Raw genomic sequence first — 23,945 nt, 5'->3', positions numbered from 1 at the left:
CACACATAGGATTTCATAGGCACTAGAAAAAGTACCTTCTACCTTAAAGAGCAGATCCCATAGCCAAGGTCAATGATAGCTGAAATTTTATCAGTAGAGATTTGTTCCTTTGGCTTGAAAACTTGATAATGGTGGTAAGAATACTAATAGCAACCATAAGCAGTAGCTTTCATGTATGGAGACGTATTATTCACTAGGCACTTTATATGACTGCCTCATTTAACATCAACAATCCCCCTGTGAAGTAAAGAACACTATCTCCATACTGGGGATGAAGACTTAGATATTTGTCTAAAGTCACATCACTACTAAGTGGAGAAGACAGGGTTTGAATTCAGATCTACAGCCAAACCTCACAATTTAAACCAATATATTAAGTCCCCATTACATCAAAGTAAAAAATATCTCTGTTAAAAAAAAATCAAAGAATAAATTTTTTAGTTGTTAGATATTTTGCTTAAGTAACCTATATGGTACAGTCACAAGATGGCTTTTAATTTGGTCATATAAAATATTTATAAAGACTATTTCATGCCCAGGGAAAAAAGAGTTCAGTAATATTAAGTAAGGAATAGTAACCAACAAGACATTACGAGCTCAATTTTCTAAAAAGTATGAATACAGAGGTTACTGGAACTATACCCAAGTGTTAGTCAGTCTTGGTTTTGGGGTAGTTATGTTATGAGTACATTCTCCATTTTTTAAATTAAAAATCTACATTTTCTAGGATGCTCACATATTAGTTGTCCTTTAGGGGAGGACTAAAAATATAATTGTCAAAGATGTAAATCCCCACAGAGTGAGTAAGACATTAAGCCTTATCAGTCTTCGACACTTCTGGGCCTTTCCTGAGCACAGGGGTCAGCTAGCGGGGAAGAGGGGGCCAGACAGCAATTTTGCCAGCTAAACAATTCTGATGAGGACCAGGCCTGAGGAACAATTTTGTAAATAAATCTCACCAGGGAGCCAAGGAGGAAATCTATTTCAGGATTGACAATGGGACAGGAAAGGCCATGAAGGCAGGAACAAGTATGGCAAGTACCCCAGTGGGAGACAGAGAGCAAGGTTAGCCACTTTGACTCAGCGTTACCTAGGCTTCCTTCCAATCCGGTAACCTCCATAGAATGGACTTTCATAAGGTAGAGAGAATGTGGCCTAACGGGCTGAAATTTGGCCTGATCATCTAGCCTTAAATCACCCTTGAGCTGACAGGGAAGATCTGAAAACACCAATGACTTGACAGGATAGGAAAGAGTAGAAAAGGGACAGTGGGCCTTTTAGTACTTTGAAAGATACCATTCTCATTCGCACCTCAAGGTTTCTGTCTTAATGAACGTTACCTCTCTAATATTCAAGACTCATTGGATACTCACAAGACATTGGCTAAGCAAAGGGATATAAGAGGTAGGTATAGCATAATATATGACTCAGAGGTGGGAACATTTTACATCTTGACTTTTTTTTGTGCAATGGACCCTTCTGGGCAGTTTGGTGAAGTCTATTAACACCCTACTCAAAATATTTGTAAATGCATGAAATAAAGTATATAAGTATATAGAGAAAAGAGATCAACTATATTGAAAGAGTTACCAAAATTTAATACATACTTATTTATTATTATATTATATAATTATCTAATACTGGGTCTTATTAGTTATTACTACTGTAATTTCAACTTTGTCTTCAGTATAAACGATATTTTTGGAAAACAAATATGTAATTTTCCTCCCTCCAAGTTCATAGATCATTCCCATTTCAAATTACACCCATGGACTTCATGGAGGCCTCAGGACTCCTAAGAAATTTATTTCAGGTTACCCAATATTAATGGAATATTATGTCTAAGAACATATGGTTGCAGTAGGGCTGTAGGACCAGTCCCTGACCCCAAGGTACTTACTGAATAACAGGAAAATTATAATATACGAGGGAAACCCTGAAAAGTGCCATAATAGAATAAAATAAATATGTTTTTGTGGAAATATGGATCCACAGGTCAAAGTATTTCCACTGATCTCTAAGAATAACCTTGATTTTGAAAAAGGGAGCATGGGAGTCGGGAGAAGAGCACCCAAATGCCCCAGGTAGAGAAAGCAATACATGTGATAGCCCAAAAAGAGACATAGGTGCAAGTATGCAGGCCTACTCTGGTGTAAATAAGGCCTGCAGGGTGAAGAGTGGGCAGAGAGGCTGGAAAGGAGATGGAAGGCCTTGAAAAATATGCTAGAATGTTGGGCCTTAACCGTGTTGAGAGTAGCCAACTAGCCTGAATGTTCTGAGCAGGGAGGAAACTGAGGAAAGGGGTGTGACTCCAGGGAACACTCCACAGCCTAAAAGTTCCGTTTAATTCACACTATTGGGAAGAATTTTCAAAGGAAATTCAGTCTCTTGCAGATCATGTTAATAGCAGGTCATGCCAATCTAGCATCTTCTGTTAAATATTTAACTCAAATATTTATTAAATAAATATTTCTTAAATAAATCAGTTGGTAGAAAAGTAATAAGCTAGGGTTAGGATTAGGCATGTCAGAGAGGCTAGTATAGTCCACACTTCTTTCTTCCTAGATAGGACATCACCCCAGAACGAAGGCTCTCCTAAAGTATGAAGCTGTCCAGGTGAAACCAAACTGGAACCTACTTCTCCAGAGTTCCTGCTCAGAGTTTCTGTCATTCCACTGTGGCTGCTTCTCCAGGGAAAGCAGCCTGTGGTTTCCTGAACTTCACTATGGAGACAAATAATCTTCGATTTAAAAAAAAAATTAGAAAGTCCAGCAAACACAAAGGGACTTCTATTCTTGCCACCACTTAACTTAGAAGAAAATGTGAGTCACGAAGACAAGGTCATGGGTCTATAGTCTCTGTTTTTTTGTGTGTCAGAGGTAGGGAGGAATAAGGATAATAGCAGAAACTGGGGCTGAAGGTGACAGGTATAGGGCAGAAGTCTTGATTTAAGAAGATCCCTTGCTTTCCTTAAGAGCAATCTGGGACCCAAATGTGTAAGAGATGTTGTAGGCCCAGACCCACTTGCCACACAGAGCCCACTGGATGAGTACCCACTACCTTCCTTTTGGGCCTGGCCTCTTCAATCTCAATGAGAAGAGGGGAGTCTAGTTTGGGAGATAAGAACTTGAAAATAAAGCTTCCAAAGTCAGCAAAAAGTTCCCAAGCTTGGCAGGAGTGGAGGAGCTTGCCTGGATGGGGTAACACTTCAATATGTGGTCCGCAACAGAGAACTAAATCCTTGTCTAAGCCTGTCCCTGAAGACTGTGTCTCTGGAGAACATACAAGGTTTAAGGGGGAAAAAATCTGGGTGTGGCAGGTGGGGGGGGGTCACCCTCTCATACATACTAGCCCTCCCACCCCTAGCCCAAGAACAATAAATCCACTATTATTTATTGAACAATTGAACACAGACACTTCCCACACCAAGTCCTGCACTGTACACTAACAAGCTCATCTCAGTGGTCTGCCATCCAAAGCCCCCAACAAACTGGGATCTTTCCTGTGTCCCCAGTTGGCTGGCCTAAGAAACAAAAATAACCAGGCCAGATGCTACTTCTGCCTAGGCTGCAACAGCTGGGGTACTTTGGTCTCTGGACCTGGCCAGCTTCAAATAAAAGACCCTCTCTTTCTCTAGGGCCAGGAGCACCCAGATGAGCAGTAGACAGGCCACAGCAAGATCAAGGCCAATTTTCTTCTCACTTGCTTCCTGTCACTGAACTATAAGATGGCTCTTTCCTGGGGAGAAATTTGAGAGAGATAGAGAGAAAATAGAGACACAGTCGAATAATCACAAGTGACTTGTCTAAAGCACGAACCTTTACACTGGCATTACGAGCCCCCCAGCCCCACCCCGTCATGAATTGGGAAATTAAAGAGCACAGAAACAGGTAACAGAAGGATGGCAATAAACATTTACTGAATAGCAACTATGCCAAGCCCCATCAACCACAGTCTCACTTAACATCACGGAAACCAAATTTACTCAGCCAGCAAGTGATGAAGCGGGTCTTCTGGACATACCCAGAACACCATCCTTGACTCCACCTACCTCTCCAGTAATGCTGATTTACTGCTGACTTCAGACACTGCCTTAGCAACTATTTTGGCCAAGGCCCAAACACTGTAGCATACGAAGCCTGGGCACACATGAGAAGCACTGCTTCAGAAGGCCCCCTCGCCAGGGCAGAGTTTGTGAGTCAGCCCAGTTGGGTCTGGGCTCAATGACTTCATCCCTCACTTGCAATCTCCCCATTCTCTGCAACAGCCCAATTCTTCTGGGCTTTCAGTGGCTGCTAAGGAAAAGGCAAAGGTAAGTGCAGGAGGGTGACTAGTGGCAGGACAAGCCCTCCTAGGGTAAACTCAGAACTTCAGTCTCTTCCCTAGACAGAAAGCAGTCATCACAGTGTCACTCAAACTGCCTGTTCCCATTATTTAGTCTCTAGAACTCTAGCACCCACCATTTCCTGCTGCCAGAACTAGGGCCAGGCCAGGGCAGGGCAGGGCAGGGCCTGGTCTGTCTTGCCTTTTGGGATGACAGCACTGCCTCAAGCAGCTGTTCTCCATAAGGGGGAAAACAAGGGTTGCTTTGAATCCCTAGCATAGGAGACATTCTCAGCCACCACACAATCCCACCCCCCTCTTTCCCTCCTCCTCCTTCACTGACTCACCCACTTCCCAGCAACTCAGCAACTCAGTCTCTTCCCTGTCGACTTGGAAGTGGTACCTGGTACAGTTATCTGTTCTGGCCTCTTCCTACCCATTTCCAGACCTTAAAGCAGCTGGTAAGACCTGCCCAGAGTTAACCCTTCCTATGCCTGGGCTTTTTCCCAGCAGTTTCTGGAAAGGAGAACCATACCCAGTGCCACGCATACCTACCTTTAATGGGTCAGCAATAATTCTTTAATCACGCCAACTGCTGAAAAGGGCATGGGAGACAAGGGTCCGCTTTCACTTGCTTTGGCCCAACCCTGTCCTCCAAAAGCTCTCTGAGAAGCATTTCAACTGGGAGACAAGGGCATATTGGAGACTGGGTGTTGTTACTCTCTCGGTTATCATATATTTGGGGGAGTAAACCCAAATGAAAGTAACCCCTCCTAGCAATGAGAACATAACTACATTGTCACTAGAGGAGGAGTGATCAGGACAGAGATTAAAACTGAAAAGGTCAGAAACAATGAAGTTACCTTAGCAAGCTACAGTTTCCCCATTAATACAACCTTAATTGCACAGCCTTTTGCTCAACCTCAAGCTGAGGTAGAGTCACACTGTTCCTCTCAACACATGAAGGACAAGAAAGAAACTAGCTCCTCACCATTACACCTAACTCCAGGACTTATTTTTCAAAATCAGCTCAGCCAAACCATACCCCAGGAGTATCAGCTCATATCTCCTTTTGCCGACAAGCTCCTTAGTATGACCATTTATCTTCTTTAAATTTCCTCAAGATTTCAATCCACTTATCCCAGAATCTCATCTGGCTCCTCCAGAATAAACCCTCTCATCTGACCTCTCACCCCATTCTCTAAGAGAACAAACAATCCAGAATCCCCAACTATTAGACCTGAAAGGGACCTCAGAGATCACTTGATTGAAATTCTGCAATATACAGCTGGGGAAACTAAGGTCCAGAGAAGGAGAAGCATTGGTCCAGGGTCACACAGCTGCTGGACAGTGTGAGAGCAAGGATTAAAAACCTGGCTCTTGATCCACTGGCCATAATCAGCCATAGAGATGCTCTGTTAGAAAACAGTAGATGCTTTGGGTTGCTGATCTGGAAAGACTATGTGGAGGAGGAAGGACCAGCTTGCTTCCATGAAAAACTCCAAGCTGGCACAGCTTGGAAGCCTAGTGTACAACAGAGAGCAAGCCTAACTTTCAGGCTCTGATACAGTCATCTTCACTCATTCCAGAGAGACTAAAACTTTTTATAACATGGAAGGAAACCCAAAGATCCTTTGTTTCTAGAACAGCTTCTTTTGCAAAAACCTAGACAGAAACTGATTCAAAAGGTCCTTGGCAGCAGCCACAGCCAAGAACCAAGCTGGAGGTTGGGATGGGGCACAGGTAGAGGGGTGGGGAGGGATATAAACAGGGTGGAGATGACACAGCAGGGAAAGAGGCAGAGACTTTGAGAAATGAATTTATATCCAGATAGCCAAGAACAACAGGTTCTTCAATTCTCATAAAACTTTTAAGCTGCTGCAGTAAAAGTCGAGAGGGGCCATCATTAATAAAGTAAGTCTCTCAAATTGGTAGAGCCCCTCTCTGGGGCCACACCCAGCTGGGTTTCAGTCTCTAGCATCAGTTTCCTGCTTGACCCAGCTTCCTGCCTACAAGTTTCAGAGGAAGTATTTGTAGACTGGAAACACAGACCTTCTGCAGCTGCTTGGAGATGCCAGTTCCGCCCAGAACACCAGAAGGGGGCTCTACTCTCTCTGCTCAGAAACACACTGCAGCAACCTCCATCATTACAGCTCTGAAGCACACTGGAGCTGCCCTAAGCCTTAGCTTGGGTTCCATCCATTACTCATAGGAATTTCTACCCTGTCCTATGCTCCTGGATGTTAAAATTGTTGAAGCCATGATCAGTCATCATGCAGGGGCAATGGGAGGCTTCCAGACTAAATTTAAAAGCTTCTGTTGGAGTTCCCGTCGTGGCGCAGTGGTTAACGAATCCGACTAGGAACCATGAGGTTGCGGGTTCGGTCCCTGCCCTTGCTCAGTGGGTTAACGATCCGGCGTTGCCGTGAGCTGTGGTGTAGGTTGCAGACACGGCTCGGATCCCGCGTTGCTGTGGCTCTGGCGTAGGTCGGTGGCTGCAGCTCCGATTCAACCCCTAGCCTGGGAACCTCCATATGCCGCGGGAGCGGCCCAAGAGATAGCAACAACAACAACAACAAAAGACAAAAAAAAAAAAAAAAAAAAAAAAAAGACAAAAAGACAAAAGCTTCTGTTTTCAACCCCAGATCTAAACTAAGGTCAGCTTCTTGGCAACCTTGCTGGTAAGCCAACAGTAAACCCTGGTATCTAGGGAACCTACAAAATTGGAGCCCTCATCCCAGAAATAACGATCTTAGTTCTTTGAGGAACAAATCATGGTATAGTACAAAGAGGCTTTAGAGTCTCTCTGACCTTCCTTTTTCTGAAACTCAGTTTTCTAATCTATAAAATGGATCTAATAATATCAACCTCACAACAGGGTTACAGGGAGATTTAAGTTAAAATAACAGTCATGAACATACTTGGCACATCATAAATAGAATGTGATGATTACTAACCCTTCCTTTTTTAGCCATATTATTACAAATATTCTACTTCTCAGGAGGATTTAAAACAAAAACCTGTTCAACTGTACCCGAGGGCTAGGGACTAGACCTCCAGAGAGCTCCTGTAGCATTAAAGGACTCTGACTTTGAGGGAAAATTCTAACATGTGATTAGATTTCTACTTGGTTAGACAATTTGGAACCATGCATATCAGGTAGATACAGACATATCCTTGCTTTATTTTAAATGTTCTCTCTCTTGGGAGGGATAGGGATTTCCCCCAAAAAAGCAGAGCCCTGAGGGGACGCAGAACACAACCGAGCATCTATGCTATCTTGTCCCTTTAAAGGCTGCCTGATCTTTTTTCCTTGTTCTGGGCTCTGCCTTGGCATATTCTGCAATCATGTCCCACTGTTATACATAAGTCCCCACCACTTCAACAAAACCCACCAAGACATCCAAACTCCTTCAGCTGATATATCCAGAAAAACCACAAACTGGGTCTGCAAACTAGCACATCAGCATTAACTGGGAAAATTTTTAAAATACAGACACCCTGGCCTCACCCACAGAGATCATGATTTATGTTATAAGGAGTAAGACCCAGGCATCAGAAGTTAACAGCTTCATGGGAGTTCCTGTCGTGGTGCAGTGGTTAACAAATCCGACTAGGAACCATGAGGTTGCGGGTTCGGTCCCTGCCCTTGCTCAGTGGATTAAGGATCTGGCGTTGCTGTGAGCTGTGGTGTAGGTTGCAGACACGGCTTGGATCTCGCGTTGCTGTGGCTGTGGCGTAGGCTGGTGGCTACAGCTCCGACTGGACCCCTAGCCTGGGAACCTCCATATGCTGTGGGAGCGGCACAAGAAATAGCAAAAAGACAAAAAAAAAAAAAAAAGGAATCAACAGCTTCAGATAATTCTAAGGCCCAACCAAATTTGGGAACTTCTGGCATGGAATCAATCAGCCTCTCATGGGCTAGTGTTAATATGGCCAGGGGGATGCTTGATGGAAGAGAAACACAGCAGGTAGAGAGCAGTCTGTGTGGACCTCTGAGCCCAGTGAAGGGCTCCCCAGAGTTGAATGCAGCCACCTCCACAAAAGATCAGAGATGCAATCAATCCTGCTACTGCCCCCAAAGCCCCTGCTACTTGCCCCTCCCTACCAAAGTATCATCATTTCTCACCACCACAGACACTAATGTGCACTAAAGCAATTTCTCTCTTGTAGGAGGAACATAGCTTTGTACTCTAAAAACCTGAGCTCAGGATCCCGATCTACCAATAACAAGCCATAATCTCTCGATCTTCCCACCTGTAAAATGGGCATAATGACACCCATCTGGCACAGTGTTGTACAGTGCTAATGTGGTGTTTACCAAACTTAGCTAATTGGAAATCATTTGGGGCACTAGTTTAAAAACCCAGATTCCTGGACCCCACTCCAAGCTTACTGAAACAGACTCTCCAAGAGGAGGAGCTTGGCAATCAACAGTTTTGTCCAAGGTGATTCTTATCTTCCAGGAAGTTTAAAGAAACATCACCTGGCACCAGATGGGTGTCATTATGCCCATTTTACAGGTGGGAAGATCGAGAGATTATGGCTTGTTATTGGTAGATCGGGATCCTGAGCTCAGGTTTTTAGAGTACAAAGCTATGTTCCTCCTACAAGAGAGAAATTGCTTTAGTGCACATTAGTGTCTGTGGTGGTGAGAAATGATGATACTTTGGCCTAAATTAGTTGATGGAGGAGCCCTTTTCCTACCAACACCCCAGGGAGTAGGAAGCCCCTCTTGTCAACAAAAAGGAAGCTGACCCAAAGGGCTCCTCCATCAACTAATTTAGGCCAAAGAAGGGAAAGTGTTCCTGGTGCACCACTAAGGAAAGCAAAGGGTCCAAGACTGAGACATGAAGGCAACAAGAGATAATCTCATCCCATTTAGAAGAGACAGGTTGGAGTCGGGCAGAGAATGGCTTGGAAAGCCCCAAAGGAAACCACAGCACATTCTTAAGGTTGATTCACAAATATATGACAGAGAAGGTGGGCTCTGGAGGGAGGTCCTGGAGGCGCTGCAAGTCTCTACGCCTCTTGAAGCATCAGTTTCCCTACAAGTGAAATGGGAACAACAATGCCTACTTCACGAGACTGTTTTGAGGACAGTATTATCTCCTTTACTTACTGGAAAGAATCTGGTTGGGCACCTACATGTATTAGATGTTTGTTATACTTTAGTTCCTTTTTCCTACAACCTCATTATCCAATCCAGGACCTCTGGCTCACCCTTATACAATAATAACCCCAACCCCATGTGCACAGTGCTTTACAGTTTAAAAACCATTTCTCCACATACATTCTTGCTCTGTATGAAAGGCAGGGCAGAGACAAGCACCATTTTATAGATGGGAGAAATGGGGAGGCTCAGTGAGGTAAATGGTAATTTGCTCAAGTGTGAAGGAGACAGGACTAGAACCCAGGTCTCCCCAGCTACTAGTAAGTTCATTGTTCTTTGCCCTCCCAAGTTTCTATTATTTAAGGTTGCAAAGGAGTCTTTCCAAAGGCTTACTTTTTTACCATTTATTTCATCTAAGAAATCTAGTGGCCTCTGGCCTCTTTCTCTTTCTCAGGGTGATACAGGAAGGGGTTTTCCTTGGGACTGGAGAAGATCAAGGCAGTATGGACGGGGTGGGAACAGTCTTGTAGTGGAGGGAGCCATACCATTAGCCAGGATCAACCAGCCAAGAACAGTGGGCCAGTAACCTTGAGATAGTCCCTTCCCCTTCTAGGTCTGAGTGTCCCCAACTGTACTAGGTAGGTCTTGATCAGTGGTTTTCAATTGCATTGCTTTTTTTCTTTTTAGCAGCTCTCTGCCTCTTTAATCGCCCAAACAGAAAATTGCAGGAAACTTTAAGATACAAAGTACATAAAAGTAGAACCATTCTGGTTGAAGGAGAACTACAGCTCCCCAGCCAGTTTGACCAAATACAGTTTGCACTGGACTAGCAGTTTGGGGGAAGAGAAGGAGCTCCAGTTTTAACCTTGTAAAATTCTACTCATCTTAACTCTGCACTGATTCCTTATAGGACTTAAAAACTCCTGGGCCTAAGTTTCCCCATATGAGGTGGTTGGATCAGTTGACCTCTATGGGCCTTTTTTCTGCCTTGTGATTCTAGGAAAAAGGAGCCTAGTAATCCCCCGGTGGAGAACTGTGAAGAAACCAACAAGAACAAAGTCTCATCCCTACCCCAGAGAACCCCTTTGCCTCTGATGACTCTGAACTCAGCTCTTCAGGCAGTTCCTCAAGCACTGGGTAAAGGGCGGCTTCGCTGGTGGGCAGACAGGCAGGAAGGAGGGTGCCCCACCCTCCCTTGAACAGGAAGCTAGCTACATCCTCTTTTCCCCAGGCAGCACATCTCCAAAGGTCCCCAGCAGAAGTAGTGGGGGCAGGGAAAAGAAGAGGACGGGGGAGTTCCTGTCGTGGTGCAGTGGTTCCGACTAGGAACCATGAGGTTGCAGGTTCGATCCCTGCCCTTGCTCAGTGGGTTAAGGATCCGGCGTTGCCATGAGCTGTGGTGTAGGTCGCAGACATGGCTCGGATCCCACATTGCTGTGGCTCTGGCGTAGGCCAGCAGCAAAAGCTCTGATTAGACCCCTAGCCTGGGAACCTCCATATACCATGGGAGTGGCCCTAGAAAAGGCAAACAGAAAAAAAAAAAAAAAAAAAAGAGGATGGGGCCTGAAAGGAAACTGAGCATGCAAATCACCTCAGTGTGCCAGGGGAAGCGAGTGACTAGGTCCTGGGAAAGAGTAGCAAAGGAACTCCATTCTTTACTGGGGCCCAGCTCCCCTGACAAAACCTTGTCAAAATGACCTATGGCTAAAGGAGTCAGAAGGCTGGTACAGCAAGCAGCCTGGGCCCACCCACTCCTTGCCACTGAGTTTCTCCAGCTTGAGGAGCTGGGCCTCATTCACAGCTGTTTCCAGTTCTTTCTTAGAGTAAGAACACAGATACCATGCCATGGGGTGGATGGGTATAGACATGAGTTAACACTCAAGAATAGAGGGGCTCGTCATGCCTCTCAAAGCCAACGGAGGCAAGCAGCTACCCACTTGGCCACACTACCAGCCCACTTTCCCGTGCCCACCCCCATACCCTGTGACTGCAGCCCAGCCCTCCCCACATCCTGTTCTCAGAGAACACGTGGCTGCCTGGGGAAAGATAATGTCATTACCACACTTCTCCTCCCTTCAGAAGGCTTTGGTTGACTGGGGAGGGAGCTGGAGTTCTCTGCTTAATCAAGCTGAAAAATCTGCAGTAATCTCCCAGTTTCACAGACAAGGACAAGAATGTGACCAGCTAACCACAGAAGCACCTTCCACACTGGAGAATCCATGCCTAGAGAAAGCTGGTGATAGTCCAAAGTACTGGAAAAAGGAATTTTCTGAGAAAACACAAATTGGCAACTTCTACATTTGGAAACTGAAAGACAATATGCCAATGCTCTTCTCAGGAGATATAAAAACACATTAAACTTATTTTTTAAAGGTTCCCAAACATTGCTGAAGTCTCACTACACATGGTTTTAGATGCCAGTCTCAGCATTTCTGCTAAAGCAACATAATTTGCAGAGGGTGTTAATGGGCCTAGAGTGGCTCTGGCCACTGGGCAAAATAAAATGACTTCAGGCCAATAGGAACACGTCCTCCAACAAGCTCAGAGAAAGAAATGGTGAGGGGTTACCACAGTCTGAGCCCACTCATTCATTGTTCAATTTCCCTTCACTCCTTTCTGACCAGCTGACACACTGGCTCCCCCTTGTCTTTCCTTCCCAGACTATAAGTAGCAAAGAATGTGGCTGAACATTCCATCTGCATATTCAGGGAGTGCCTCCTCATTCATCCAGGGTGAGAAAACAGAAGGCAGATGCCATTCCACAGCACTGCCTCACTAAATGCGGACCTTCAGTGTGGCATGATCCTGGGCAAAGCTTGTATGGGAGACCTTGGCCAACTACCCCTAAACAAGTTGTCCCCAGTCCCACTCAGCCTGCTACTCTCCCACACCTAATCTTGCAGCCCAATCTAACTTTTGCCCCCATCAAGGAACAAGGATATCTTGTAGGCCTTAGGAAAATATCAACTCTTAGCACCTGCCTCCAGTGGATGTGCTGAAGGCTAAAGAGTGGCATCATACCTGCCCTAGTTATCTCTGTTTGTAGCCACTAGCTCACAGGCTTCATTTTTGTCATGGTCATCTTCTGGGAAGCAGAGGTATAGAGAGCCCAAATAATGCCCTTGAGCTTGGTGGATCTATGATTGTTTTTGGAGAAGTCCTGAGGCAGGGTGAGGGAGGCGATTAGTAAGAGAACAGGGACATGACATTCAGCTTGTTACTTTTGGTCCTTACATAGATTAACATAACTTCTCCAAAAGCTAGCTTAGTATGTTTTTTTTTTTTTTTTGAGTTGACAAAGCCACATCTTGCCCTCCAAACCACAAGCTCAGTTACTAATTTACTGAGACCAGTAAAAACTGTTTAACCTATCCAACCAACAACACCAAGGTTTTTAGCACCCCTACCACTAGAAACATACAATCATTGTACCCCCCTAGTGATAAGGTGAGCATGCATGAAACCACTCACCTCCAACACATACACAACATCAGAATTCTTCAAGTAGAGTAAGAAGCACCTCCACTCTAACTTTGGTCTAGTTTCTTCAAATAGCAGCAGGAAAGAGGCCCACCAGAAGCTCTACAGAAATTACCCAGTAGCTTCCCTCAGGCAATAGATATTGTTCCATAATACAAAGTGAGCCCTAAAATTTTACCTACAATTCTAATAAGACCTAGAAAAGCAAACATGGACCACATCTTACCTACCCCAGGTATTTCAGAAGGAACTCTATCCCTGACACAGTCACATATATACATACACTGGTTTCACATATCACTAAGTTATCAGACACCCAATATGGATCAGGCTTTGAGATGATTCTAATGCTTGCACATGTGCATGTGTGAAAGAAAGTAACCAAGTATGTGATAGTATTTTTTTGTTGGTGAGGGGTTGCAAGTAGATGCGGAATTACCATGCTGTACAGCAAAAGCAGTAATAGAGGTAATCAGAGGAACTGTGGAAACATAAAGGGGCATCCAGGCCACAATGGAAAAGGCAGGAGGGCAAGAGGTTTCTAGAGAAAGAGAAGACATTTCCTGAATGATAAATAATATTTGCACAAGAAAAGAAAGATGTTTAAAGGAAAGGGAAGCTTATGGTATTCCAGGTAGGCAAATAGCCTATACAAGGACACAGGGGAAAAAAACACTGTGTGCGCCCTCCAAATGCCACAGGGAAATATATAATGTATGAAAACCCTCCCCAAAATACAAAGTTAAGGATAAAGGCCTCCTTTCCCTGCTCCCTGACCCTCTTGCCAGAACCTAACAGAAGTGAATCACTAGAGACCTTTCCACCAGCTCATCAGATCTGAGGGAGGTGTGACACAGGCAGAAACAGAAATCTCTGAAGAAGCCAGACACAGTGGCCTGATATATGATATAGGTAGGAAGCTGGCTCTGTCCTACACAGCCCCACTGAGCTTAGTTTAATGAGCACTCCCAATCCTAGCTCCCACAAATCCTACTCTCCAGACCTTGAGGGAACCTACTACAACCCATTCAGTCCATATGGAAAATCCATATACCCACAGATAGACCTGGAAGGGTGATCAGACTAAGATTTCCCACTGCACCCTACCACACACACACAAAGAGGAAGTGAAAGCTACCAGCACAGCAAGGGCTTGGAATTGGCCTCAGCTAGGCTGCCTGGCTTTTGCAAAGGGGCGGACACCCGCTGATTTCACAAAGTGTTTTGCCCTCTTGAGTAAGGGTTCCTCTAACCATTTTTGCCTCTGAACTTTCTATTCTTCCCATCCAATAACCATCCTGTCTAACCTGAGTCTCATAATATTGCTTCTCCTTTACCCCACTCCCTCATCTGGAGACTTTTAAGGCTCCCCAGAGCTGGGGTTCCTCTTCACAAAGCAACAGACACATCCACACAAATTCTCATACTATTTCCTCCCAACATGCTTCACTGGAAGGTAGCACATTTACACATTAAAGGCAGAGCTTATCTAGGCTCCTAAAATTATTTGATCTCAAATAATTAAAGAGGGCAAAATACAATGAAAGAAATAATGAGAAATGTGGCATTTTTCAAGCACCTTCAATATGTCAGGCACCCTTTTAAGGGTACCTTCACACTCATGAGCTATTTTCTCTCTCATAAATTCTAAGGAAGTGGGTATCATTTTTAAATCTTCATTTTAAGGATGGAAAACTGAGATTCAGAAAGGTTCATTGCCTTACCCAAGGTCATATAGGTATAAACAATGGTTGAAAATAATTCTACATAATTGGCCCACTTCAAGTTACCTTGAACAATCCTGACTAGACACCTGCCCAACTAAGTCACAAGAAAACCTGAGGCAACTCTACTTGGAATATGCACCATTAATTGTCACCTTAAAACCATGTAAGTTAACCTCACTCACTTACTACCCACAAATATGCTTCAGTCCCTAAAGGTCAGAACATCTTTACACATTACACAAGTATTCTATACTATTGGGTATAAAGGTGCATTTCTTTGGGGACAGAAGGGAAGGGGAGAGGAGGAGCAGCCCTGATGAGTGTTCTACACTTCCCTGTGCCCTAGTTACTACCCCTCAGGCAGCTTGATGCTTGAGCCTCCTAGGCCTGGGAGCCTAGATTTGGCTAGGAATCTACAATCCTAGGTGTGTTTGGGGAAGGGCAGGCACAGCAGAAGAAAGAAGAGAAGGTATTCCAAAGTAGGTCTGATGCAACCACTCTTAGAACTCTGGCTTTTCTAAGAGAATGACTCAGCCTTGGCATAATATTCTCTCCATTCCAGGATTCCCAGAGATTCAGCAAGAATGGGCATGAATGCCCAAATAGGCATATAAACACACAACTGCTAACAAAGTGCAAATCCCAGAACATTAGGTATAAGAGCTCTGGATGGAGCTGATAATGCCTCCTTGTCTGGGCAAGAGCTACACTCTAATATCACCCTTACAACAAATGGTCTCAGTGTCTTGCTCCAAAAGTACCCAAGATTCCTCCTGTTCAGGTGTGGTCTGAAAGAACACAAAGAATGTACCTTCTCAAAAAGCCAGGCTTGATTTTAGGAGGCTCAGGAAAGCTAGGGATGAAGCAATGGGAGGAGGAACAGGAAGAGCTAGCCCCAGCTCTGGAATCTCCTGTTAAAGAAGGCTTTGGACTTCTGTGTTTTTATTTTCAAATATGCCTAATTATCATCAACTGGAGCTGCTTACTTATCAGATTTAGGGCCATTTGGGATAAAAAGCTAAGTCTTACATAGGAACAATGAGCTGTAGGAAAGTATCATCTATTGCTTTTTTTCCACTCCAAGAAGGATTCAATTCTAATCCTCGGTGACTATGACCCCAAGTATACACCAGGAGGAGAAAGAATGATTTGGTTAGTTAGTAACCAACATGGAAGTGACTAACTACAAGCAACCCAATCATAAATCAGGATTGAAAGGCCTACCAGGTGCCTGGCTCAGCAAAGAGGAATCATGAGTTTATAAGAAATTGGTATATAATAAGTTGATAGTGTAGAGTATAGACTAGCAGGAGTTGGTAAACTGTTTCTGTGGGCCATATATGATCTCTGTTGCATATTTATCTTTTTTCTTTTTAACAATGCTTTTTAAAATATGAAACCTATTCTTATAATACATACAAAATCAGGCCTCATGGGCAAGTTTGCTAACTGCTAGACTAGAGCAAATACTGGCAGGCTAGTAACTCCATTCACTATCTGCAAGGCCTCAAATCTGGACCAATAGTTCTATTCACATTCTACTTTTCCTAGAAGATGGGCAGCAAGAGCTTTATCTGAAAGTTAAACAAAGAAAATTGATTCAGAAAATCATACACAGTAGCCTGCTCACTTCCTAAGTAAAGGCAGTGAAATAAAAAAGGTAACAAGCTTAGATCGCTGACCATCTTCCCCAAAGGTTCATTCACATACCTTCCAGAAAGGTCCTGAGTCAAGCTGACACCCCTCAATATCAGGCCCCAAAATAGGGAAAGAGTCATGGAGTACCTGGCCTTTAGGCCTCTGGCTCAAACCTCTGGCCTTTAAGAGCAAGAGGCATGCATGAAGTAGAAAGAAGAAGGGGACCTTCCCAGCCAGCCTATTAAGGGCTCAAGAAATAAAGGGACATATGTGGCTTTCTTCCCTCTCTATCCCTTTAGAAAACATTTGGAGAATAAAAGGAAATCAAGTTGGAGATGCCAAACTCAGTGGGAGGAAAAGCTAAGAATGAAACTAATGCCAACCACAAGGTTCCAAGGCTAAAGACTTCAGTTAGTGCCCAACACTGCACACAAACCCATAACTTCTAGACTAGGTCTAGAACCCGCAGGGTCCAATTAGCACTTCACTCACAAGTGGTGAGAAGAAACCTTTAAGGAATGCCCACCTTCTAACTTCCCACTCCACATCCTGGTTCCTCACACTTGCCCCTCTTGTAGAGAAAAGGGAAAGAAGAAAGAAAGAAAGAAAAGAGAAGAAGGAAAAGAAAAACATATTTGTGAAATGATGTGTACCCTAAAAGTCAACTACTACTAAGAACTGTGGACTTCTAGATACAAGGGGTGCCAACGATGCAGCCTTTTCCTCCTCACTAGCTTCCAGATTGTTCCCCCAAAAGATAAAGAATCTAACGTGATTAAGGGGAGGAAACAGGAGAAGAGACCCCTTCAAACCAATTCAGCAGCTATTGAGCACCTGTCAAAGTGAGGGGCAGAGTAGTGGGCACTGAGAATACAGAGATTATGACAAACCTTTACCTCAAAGCGCTCCCCACCTAGTAGTGAAAAGATAGAATTATTAGATCCCACAGAATGCAGATGTGCTATATCCACCCTAAAGCTCCCAGTCACCTTTTTCTCAAAATAAAAAGTTCCTTTGGAGGCTTGTGGGAGAAAATAAACCAAGCTATCCTCCTGGTGCTAACTGGTTCTACACACTAAGCACCTTCTTGTGCTTCTGGGAGGGCGGGGAACAAAGTCCTCTTTCCTATCGCAGAAGGAACTTATTCTCTAATTAAGATGCTATATAAAAAACAGTAGGATATTATCAAAGACCACACTGTGATATGATGCCATGGTTTATGGGAGACCTCGGTGCACTCTAAAAGTATAGAAGCAGCAGGAGCTGGGGCCTAGTCAGACGTAAAGGTCATCCAGCTGAAGCAGGAAGTGGAGAATCAGCAGTCTTCCATTCCAAAACACCCTGCATTGGACACAGGGCAGGATCCTAACCCATCACCTCTACATGGAGCTGAGGAATAACGTCACCAGGTCCTTGTGCTGTTACTAACTCTCCATAATGTTCCCATTAACTGAATGCCTTGGTGCCCACAGTATTACTCACTTTCTATCCTGTCCTATCTCCCCCACCACCAGTATACTAAAGACAGCTGCTTATCTCTCTGAGGTCCAGTTAGATGCTCTGAACCTCCCCTTCCTCTAGTACTTTCGGGGGGGGGTGCATAACCCCCATATCATCCAGGTCCAATAACCAAATTTAGAGGATGCCCAATTGAGTTGTCCGGACTACCTTTACCTCCAGCTATGACTGGAGTGGAAAGAGCCCTAAACGAAGTCTTAGCTCAGTTCAGCTATATTCATGCTGTGTAGGTATGGGCATGGGCCTCCCTTTCGCAGGCTCAGTTTTCTCAGATGTAACATGAGAGGCATCAGTTAGGGATGTAGTTATAAGCCCTAGCCCCAAATTAGAATATCCTAGGGAAGCTCTTCAAAAAGACTAATGCCCAAAGCCCTAAGCCAATCAGTGTCTGCAACATGCTTCCACAGATGAACAAGACCAATTGTATGGCAAGTTGGACTTCCCCAGTGGATCAGAAGGCAAGGGGCCTAGCTGGACCCATGCAGAACTCAACACCTGACTATAAGAACGGCAGCTCTAACATTTAAACTCTACCTTCAGTCTAGCCCTTAGGACCACTAAGACCACTACTAGGATTATGAGCTTAAATTTTGTCCTCTTCCAAACTTGCTTCGAATCCATAAGAAAAAATCAATTAAAATATACCAGCACTAGTAAATTCAACCTCACATGCTTTGACATCAAGTGAGCATTATGACTTTTCCTTCTTATAAAGGACTAGGCCTATCTGCCATTATTATTATTATTATTATTATTATTATTATTATTATTACTATTATTCCTTTTTAGAGCCACACCTGTGGCATATGGAAGTTCCCTCGGCTAGGGATCAAATCAGAGCTACAGCTACCAGCCTATGCCACAGCCATAGCAATGCCAGATCTGAGCCACTTCTGCAACCTACACAGCAGCTCATGGCAACACCATATCCTTAACCTACTGAGAGAGGCCAGGGATCGAACCCAGATCCTCATGGATACTAGTTAGGCTCATCACTGCTGAGCCACAATGGGGAACTTCCCTATCTGCCATTATAAACTGGGTTTTTTCACTTGCTATATCTGGTCTCCATGGCCCAACTTTAAGGATCTCACACTCTACACAATGGGGATGGTGACAAGGAAGAGCTGTTCTTCCTGCTTCCACAGCTTTTGACTGCTCTAGTGACACATTCCCTAGTGACAGTGTCACATTCCTGAGTGCTTACCAACTACTTGTGACCAGGGACTACTGTCTACCTTACGATGTCATCCAACTGACTGTTTCTGGTGGGTTCCCTAAGAACTACTTTTCCAGAGCACCTCTTCTCTACTCACTCAGATCAGGCCAGGTTTGACCCTTGCCACCCTTGTCTGCCTACCCCTCTACCCAGTTAAGCTCCATAACATTCCCAAGGCCCTTCTATGAAGGTTGCACCTCTAAACCCAGATGTAGCTAACCCCTCCCAAACTCTCAGAGCTGGTAGAGTTGCCATTTGGCACAGTTTCCCACAGAATGGGAATATTTCTGAGATGTGTGCCACCATCTCTCTACCCAAGGTGGGGCAGATCAGACTCCATTGTTGGGGGAAAGGAACAGCTCTGAACAAATCACATACTTGAGGGCAGAAATGGCCCTGAGAGATTAGCCAAATCAGCTTTTTGCAGAACAGACTATAGTCCCAAAAGGGGCAATGGCCTGGCCAAGAATGCCCTGAGAAGCTAGCAGCAGAGCTTAGACTAAACTCCAGCTCTTCAACTCCAGAAGAGTGCTCTTTCCACAATTTCCCAATACCTCTTCCTTTCAACAGGTTGGACCAATGCTCATGCTCCCACCAAGGTTCAAACAAGACCCTACATTAGTTAGGTCTAAGCATTCCCCAAACAATTCTCATTTCCTAACAAGTAACATCTGTGTGTCCAGGAGCAAGGCATAGCCAAGTTATCGGCCCAAGCAGGTGGAAAGCTCAACCAGCCTTAAAGGCAGTGGTCTGACATTACCAAGAAGGGTGATACAGGAAGCCAGCTATAGAACAAGTATCAGGCCAGGCCCCAAGCAGGCAGAACACAAACAACATGACAGGCAGACATCCACACAGAGATCCCCAACTGCTAGAATGCTAGAATTCTCTCTAGACTTTATTCTTCTCCCATGATTTCTTTTTATTTTATTTATTTACTTATTTTTAGGGCCACACTCACAGCATATGGAGGTTCCCAGGCTAGGACTCTAATCAGAGCTACAGCTGCTGGCCTATGACACAGCCACAGTAACACCAGATCTGAGCCGCGTCTGTGACTTACATCACAATTCACGGCAATACCGGATCCTTAACTCACTGAGCGATGCCAGGAATGGAACCCACAACCTCATGGTTCCTAGTCAAATTTGTTTCCGCTGCACCATGACAGGAACTCCTCTTATGATATTTTAGAAGAGACTGAAGGGAGGTTAAGCAACTACTGGACCAGGGGAAGGGCCTGTGTTTAAAGCTGAAACTTCTTTACTAGCCTCAGAACTCTGGCTTAACCATGACTAGAGCTTAAGTCCAGGACTTTATGAAAAAATACTTGTCTCCTCTTTCTACACCACCTATCCTTTTTTTTTAATTTTTATAATTTTTAGTGTTTTTCATTAAAGTCAATTTACAGTGTTCTGTCAACTTCTACTGTACAGCAAAGTGACCCAGTCATACACATATATATTCTTTTCCTCTCATTATCCTCCATCATGTTCCATCACAAGTGACTGGATATAGTTCCCTGTGCTATACAGTAGGGTCTCATTGCTTATCCTCTCCAAACACAATAGTTTGCATCTATTAACCCCAGACACTCAGTCCATCCCACTCCCTCTAACTCCCCCTCCCCCTCCCCCTTGGCAACCACGAGTCTGTTCTCCAAGTCCCTATATCACCTATCCTATGCAGTCTGATACCAAAGTCTTCTTTTTCCCATTCATGCCCTGTCTCCCTTATTCATTAGCTGAATAATTTCTGCAGAGTGACTTAAACTCTTTGAGCTTCAGTTCCCCCATATGAAAAAGCAAGGTTAATAATCTGTCAACTGGAGAGAGTTAATGAATATCAAATGACATAATAATAGTGGTAAAAACTGTTTTGACAACTACAGTGCATAAAACAAATGTAAATAATTATCAGTATTTGTGTTGGTGACTTTTTTTAGTCCAAACATGGGATGAGAACAGCTAGGAACACTGGAAAATAACTGCAAGGCAATGCCAACCAATTTATAAAGGGATTCCTTCAATTCACATCTGACAGTGCTGTTTTAAACAGGGAACTACTTGGAAAGCAGGCAGCTAGTCCCTAAACTTATAACTCCCAGATTCCCTCCCCTACCCTAGTATTCCCTTTTCTGGGCTGCTCAATCGCTAGAGGTTCGCAGAGGGACTTTCCCAGAGAGATATCTAGCAGTTCTTTCAAGATTTCTTCAGTGTTGCCTCTTCTGACAAAGGCTAAATCCCAGCAGAGCGGGGGTTAGGAAGAACTCTTCCAGAACCCACTGGGATAACAGTCCATATCAGGCAATCTCGCACATGGTTTTCCTAGCTCCATTCTTTGATTTCCTCTCTCCCAATCCCAGTCTTATAAATTTGTCACCCTTACCTGAGTTCACAGCCTGGAAGGACGGTCATAGAGGCAATAAATTACCCGGGAAATAGAAGGCCATCACTTTCCTTACTCTGGAGGTCAAACTTCACCATTTTCCTTTTGGTTAAGGTCAGTTATCCACATCAACTTAAGAATAATACGCTGAGTGGATAGCTTTACTTCAGGAATTTTTTGGAAATATTTACCTAACTAATTATGTCTTCTTTGGATTACCAGAAGAGCTAAGGGAGTTTGCATTCCCTTGGCTCACATGGCTTAGGACAGTCAGTCCACACATAGCTAGGAGAAAAATGTTTTGTTATGGATAGTTGAGAACTGATTATATGGCAACGCATCATTGGTCCAAATGGTCTATAAATGATCTGTTTCACAGAAGTGAACTTTTCCTGATAACTGAGGCTTACCCTTTAAAGGATCATAACCATTCTTAATGGCAAGGTGAAAGTCTTTCATCCACTGACACACTATACTGCTTTTGTCAAGAGAGGCTGTAAAAATATGATTCATGTTTCTCTGAGCACCCAAATCCTATATGCTTGATTCAGGTTGATGCTTGATCTATTCTACAGAAATAACATTCAACATTCAATAACTTTTTTTTTTTTTTTGGCTTTTTGGGGCCTCACCTGTGGCATATGTAAGTTCCCAGGCTAGGGGCTGAATCGGAACTGCTGGCCTATACCATAGCCTCAGTAATACCAAATCTGAGCCACATCTGCAAACTTGGATGCAGCTCATGGCAATTCCAGATCCTTAACCCACTGAGCGAGGCCAGGGATTGAGACCACATCCTCATGAATACTATTCAGGTTCATAACCCAATGAGCCACAAAGGGAACTCCCATTCTAGCACTTTCTAATGTTATCTTATCCAAGTTTCCCACCAACCCTGAGGATTAACATCACCACTTTACCAATGAGGAATGGGAGGCTCAGAGAGGTTAACAGACTTCCAAAAGATCACACAGCCAATAAGTGTTGAAACATCTTCCTACAAGCCTGGCCCACAATAAATGCCTGAAGATACTTTGGATCCAAGCCTTCTCACATAGCCCAAGAAATTTTTTAAAATATCATTCCTTTTCTCTTTTCATAGTCTGACCTCAGGGCCTTGCTCTCCCTGCCTCACAAGGATTCAGAAAGCTCCAATCACTCAACCTGCAGGCAGCTTCCTGTTTGTCTAAAGGGGAAGGCAATAATGCATTCAGTAAGCCTAGCCTAGTCAAGGTCAACCCCTGGTGGCAGAGGCTCCAGGATTAAAGGCTGTGCAAGAAGAAGCTCTGCTCCACCCATTGTGAAAGTCTGGGAACCAAGAAGACAAGAGAAGGGCGGGGCATGTCATGAGTGGGCAGAAGAGAGCCTGCATTTCTGGTAAGCCAGCTTCTCCTTGCCTAGCCTAACTCGTTCACCATGATCAATACCCTAGCAAGCTTCTAAGACCAGAAGTGGCCACTGGGCTAGACTTTTTTTTTTTTTTTCAAAATGGACCCTTGAACAACATGGCTTTAAACTGTTCTGGTCCACTTACAAGCGGATTGTTTTCAATAAATAGGTACTACGGGACCATACAATCTGCAGTTGGTTGAATCTGTGATTGGTTGAATCCGCAGATGTAGAACCAGAAATATGGAGGGTAGACTGTACATTTACATGTGGAATTTCAGCTACGAAGGGGTTGGCAACTCTGACCTCCCTGTTGTTCAAGGGTCAACTGTATTTATTTGCATTTCAGAAATCACTGTCTTCCTCAACTCTTTAACTGGATAGCTCAGCTAGAGCTGAGAGCTCTGCAAAATTTCACCTTTCTGCCACTTGAACAAGATCCATGATAATTATGAGGTGAGGGGATTGTAACCCAGCTTCACTGCTCTTCTTTGGGGAATACTGGAAAGGCATATGCACACCAACAAAATACGCACACACGCACACACACACAGACACACACACAACTTTTTTTTTTTTTCTTTTTGGTCTTTTTGCTATTTCTTGGGCCGCTCCCGCGGCATATGGAGATTCCCAGGCTAGGGGTCCAATCGGAGCTGTAGCCACCGGCCTATGCCAGAGCCACAGCAACGCGAGATCCGAGCCGCGTCTGCAACCTACACCACAGCTCACGGCAACGCCGGATCGTTAACCCACTGAGCAAGGGCAGGGATCGAACCCGCAACCTCATGGTTCCTAGTCGGATTCGTTAACCACTGCGCCACGACGGGAACTCCACACACAACTTCTTTACTTAATCTTGGATAGTTCCAGCAGCCAGAGGTCTTTTGAAGAACAGGGTTCTCAGTCAGGTACTGTCTGGAATCAAACTACCCCAAACTGGCAAAACCACAGAAGAAGGAGGAGGCCATTTTAAGCACAGGAAAGTGGTTTACCCTACCATGAATCACTCAACTAAGATCACTTAGGCATAGGTAAAATCACAGCTATCTCTAGAAGTGGGGTCTACCCAGCCTGGAAAGGGAACAGCTTTCATCATTCTATCCTTCATACCAACAGAAGGGTCCTCAATTCCCACCTTCTCCAGAAA

The 23,945-nt window shown here is 44.3% G+C and overlaps 1 protein-coding gene across 2 annotated transcripts in view; it reads right to left on the bottom strand.

Annotated features, from left to right (window-relative positions):
* MSN (moesin) overlaps positions 1 to 23,945 on the bottom strand; it is a 123,478-nt gene that overhangs the window by 24,863 nt on the left and 74,670 nt on the right.

This window comes from Sus scrofa, chromosome X (assembly GCF_000003025.6).
Source record: "Sus scrofa isolate TJ Tabasco breed Duroc chromosome X, Sscrofa11.1, whole genome shotgun sequence".
In the NCBI taxonomy this organism is placed as follows: Eukaryota; Metazoa; Chordata; class Mammalia; order Artiodactyla; family Suidae; genus Sus; species Sus scrofa.
The sequence above is the reverse complement of the archived record's forward strand: the minus strand, read 5'-3'. Positions and strand labels throughout refer to the sequence as shown.